This window comes from Orycteropus afer, unplaced genomic scaffold (assembly GCF_000298275.1).
Source record: "Orycteropus afer afer isolate SDZICR_OR568_19922 unplaced genomic scaffold, OryAfe1.0 scaffold00497, whole genome shotgun sequence".
In the NCBI taxonomy this organism is placed as follows: Eukaryota; Metazoa; Chordata; class Mammalia; order Tubulidentata; family Orycteropodidae; genus Orycteropus; species Orycteropus afer.
In genome coordinates this window covers 589284-593725 of record NW_006922084.1, presented here as the reverse complement: position 1 = coordinate 593725, position 4442 = coordinate 589284, and positions in this window count along the sequence as shown.

The following is a 4442-nucleotide window of genomic DNA, read 5'->3' as shown; positions in this document are numbered from 1 at the left end:
TACCTAGTAAAGCAATGGCTGGGTCAAATGGTATTTCTAATTCCAACTTTTGAAGGAATCGCCATACTGCTTTCCACATGGTTGTACCATTTTAATATTTCACCAGCAGTGTATCAGAGTCCCAATCTCTCCACATCTTCGCCAGCATTTGTCATTTTCTGTCTTGTTGAACTTTGCTACTAGTGCTGGAGACAAAGAATATTTCTTATTTTGTGAAATCTTTTTCTTGACTTTTTATAATAGTAGTCTCATATTTGTCCTTTTGTGACTGACTAACTTCACTCAGGAAATGGCCTCTAAGTTCATCCATATTATGAGATATTTTGCAGATTCATCCTTGTTCTTTAACGTTATGTAGTATTCCATGGTGCATATATACTATAGTTGATCCATTCCTCTATTGATGGGCACTTAGGTTGTTTCCATCTTTTAGCTATTGTGAATAGTGCTTCAGTGAACACGGGTATGTATGTATCTGTTAGTGTCATGGCTCTTCTTTCTCTAGGCTATACGCCTAGTAGTGGGACTGCTGGATGTTATTTCTATTTCCAGCTTTTTAAGGAAGCATCATACCATTTTCCCCAGTGGTTGCTCCATTTTACAGTCCCACCAGCAGTGTATGAGGGTTCCATCAACTTGGATTTTGATAAGTGTGTCCACCATCTTCCACCAAAACCGTTGCCTTTGTCCTGAGGTGTGGAGTTGTTTTCTGCTGTCTCCTTAGTGAGCATGTGACAAACTCAGAGGAAGGTAATAATGAGTGACACCACATTAATACAGTCTCCCCAGGGTTCTTTGCATTTTAGTGGAGTACTAAAACTTAATTTAAACCAATGATCTGTAATGGTGGAACCTCAAATCTTTCCAAGAGTCATTGGGAAAGAATGATAATTCTGAATAAGGAGACTTCCTCTGAAATCAGACCACACTCTTTAAATTATTGACATAAAGGGTAACAGTTGATTCTGTCCTCTGGGTCAAAATGCCACACTCCACTGTGAAAAGAACCCCTGGTGTTTCTTTTTTTGGTTCTGTCCAAGGCAGAATTAATCAGCCCATCATGCTGTCCTCTACCCTGGTCTGCCGGGCAACTTGAACATCTTTTTTAGAGGACAAACCACAATGTGTTTGGTGTTTTCCACATGTAACTCCTGTCCTTCACGGAAATGGGTGGTCCTGACCATTAGATTCTCAGGGTCTGGGGTGGGCCAGACACACAGTAGGAACAAAATGGAAGATGGATAAGTGAGCGACTGGATTAAAAAAAAAAAGACCCAAATCTACACCCTTGAGTCAATCTGACTCATGGTGACTCCATGAATAGATTGCCCCATAGTGTTTTCTTGGTTATAATCTTTACCGAAGCAGATTGCCAGAACTTCATTCCATGGCATTGCTGGGTGGGTTTGAACCACTGACTTTTGGGTTAGGAGTTGAGTACAAATCATGTGCCCCACCCAATGGCCCTATGAGCAACTAGACATATAATGTAATAGCCCAGTCCCCTGTGGGTACCTGCACATCCACTACACTTCAGTAAACTCAAACCCTTAAAGCTCACAACGCTTTGAAAACTCCAATTCCATGAATCCTGGTTACAAACAACCAAAGGGAACCAACTGGGTCCATGCAGAACAACTGAGAGTCTGTGTGCAATTAGGGAGGAGAGAAAGCCCAGAGAAAGGCCCAGGAAGACAGATGGAAACTGCAGAAATACTGGGAAGGCCTTTGAAGCCTCATTCTCCTTCCACAGACATTAAAAAGTAGTCTACTTTGACCTGACAGGAAATATATGAACATTATCTGGGACAAAGACACCAAATCTTTTGTCTCCTTGGACACGTGACAGGATAAATGGCTTGCCACATCATATAGGAGAATTTTGTTTTAAGTGCTTTGTTTCTGTGGAAGTGGAACAGAGGTAGTACGGAGATGTGTCAAACAAAGAAACCTCAAAACGTTTTAATGTCGAAGCAGCTGGTTGAGAGAAGCGTTTTCCTGTAGCCAGGGGTTCTTTGAGTGGGGTCTCTGGCCAACAGCATCAGCATCATCTGAGGACCTAGTGCCAGTAAACCAGTTGCTGTGGAACTGCCTGCAAATCATGGTGACTCCTGTCAGAGCAGAACTGTGCTCCGTAGGGTTTTCAGTGGCTGATTTTTCAGATGCAGACGTCAGGCCTTTCTTCCTAGGTGCCTCTGGGTGGACTTCAACCTTCAACCTTTGGGTTAGCAGCTGGGTATGTTAACTGTTTGCACCACCCAGAGGACTATGGGAACCTGTTTGAAATACCAAAACCCAACTCACTGCCATGGAGTCCTTTCTGACTCATAGTAATCCTTCCTTGGGTTTCCTAGGCATTATCTCTATGTAGTAGATTGCCCAATCATCCTACTGCGGAGTGGCTGGTAGTTTTGAACTGCCAGCCTTCTGGTTAGCAGTCAAATGCCTTAGGCACTACACCACCAGAGCTCCCCTGGGAACCTGTTGTTGTTGTTGTTGTGTGCCGTGGAGTCGGCCCTGACTCATAGCGACCCCTCCTTGAGTTTCCGAGGCAGTATCACTATGGAAGTAGATTGCCCAACCTTCCTTCCGAGGAGTGGTTGGTGGATTTGAGCCAACAGCCTTCTGGTTAGCAGTATGCTACCAGAGCTACCTGGGAACCTGTTAGAAAGGTGAATTCCCAAGTCTCACCCAAAACCAAACCAGTTTCTGTGGAGTCCACTCTTGGCGACCCCATGTGTTTCACAGTAGAATTGCTCTCCTTAGGATTTCCATCTTGGAAGCATTGCTAGGCCAGTCTTCCAAAGCATTTCAACAGCCAGCCTTCTGATTAGCAGCCAAGACTCACCAGGACCTACTGAATCAGAAATTCTAGGGTTGAAGCCCAGCGATCAGTGTTCACGCAGCCCTCTACCTGACCCTGGTGGGCTGTCAAGTGTGAGTACCATCTGTATGAGACACTATCTAGCAGTGAGTGAATCCAGGTCAGGGACCTGACATGGGGCCACAGACCTTGGGTGATGCAAAGAAAAGAAATGCAAAGAGTGATGACGCAGCCAGGAAACAGGCATGCCTGGGGTGACCAGGCCTGTCCTAAAACGCTGAGGGCATGTCCAGGCATAGGGACCAGGAAGCCAGTGTAACCAAGCCTGCCTCCCATCTCGCCTCTCTTCAACTCCTGTTGTGACTTGACCATCGGTGGTGGCACTTCCACAGGGAAAGGGCTGTGTCCCCTCCCGTCTCCCAATCTATTATTAGTTCCAATCTGCAGAAAGCCACCAGTGCCAGGGGAAGCTGGTGAGAACTTTCTGAAGCGGGTTAACTGTTTTAGAGCAGCCGGCGTAGGGCCAGCAGTTGACAAGCCGCTAGACACAGTCGTTCGCTTCCCAGGGCGACGGGGGTTGTAGCGCACTAAGGGTCCAGCCGCCCCGGCGTTTCTCATCCTGGTGGCAGAACCCAGGCGGGCAAGCAGCCAGTCCCAACCTCCGTCCCCGAGGCCGGAGATGTGCCTGGATTTTTTAAAAAGCTGTTTGTGCACTTCAAGGGCCTCACCCCTTTCATTTAGGCTTGAATGCAATTGTATTGGCCTAATTAATTCATTTTCTTTTCGGTTCAAAGTGGAAGCCAGAGCACACGGATGCAAATCAAATCCAAACCCGCTCTGGGCGCCAATACCCTGGACAATTAAAACAAAGAGCGCGGCGACGCCGGCGGCAGCGCACAAAACCCTCGGGAAACATCCAGAACGTGGTGCGAACCAGTCGGCAGGGTGGGGCTCGGCAGGGCGGAAAACACCGGAAAGCGGCGTCCCCACCCCTGCAGGTGGACAGGTGGAGGTGGCCAGGGGTCAAAATCCATCCTGGAGAAAGAGCAGCTGGGCTGCCGCGTGGCACAACTCCAGGGGGCACGGCTCGCCCTGCGCCCAGAGGGAATGACGCCCCAGCCAAGAAAAGCAACCACACAGGAACCCATTGCACTGGCGGGAACTGGGCTGCACGAACTCAAAAGTGGGTGGGTGAGGGAAGGAGGCTGCGTGCGGGAGAATAGGGGGAGAAGGTTGGTGAGAAAAAGAATGGGAGAGAAAAGGGAGAAAGTAGGAAGAGAGGAGGGCAGGAAAGGAGAGGTGAAAGTAGGAGAAGAGGGATGAGGAAAAAGGGAAACCGAGGCGAGGAGCGAGCCCGCGGCGGGGCCGAGCGCGGAAGCAGGGGGCGGGAAGGAGAGAGAAGGAGGCACGCCGGGAGCGCCGCGGACGGGGCGGGGGGCGGCGGCCAGGAGGCGGGCCCGGGTTGGTCCCCACCTGCGTGGGCGCTAGCTGCCCCGAGGGGTTGCAGCCTGGGGCAGGAGGGAGCGGCTGGGAGGCGGGCTAGGAAGGGAGGCAAGAGGGAGGGAGGGGACAGAAATTGGGAGGCGGGGAGGAGCCGGCGCTCGGCTGGGGCTGCGGG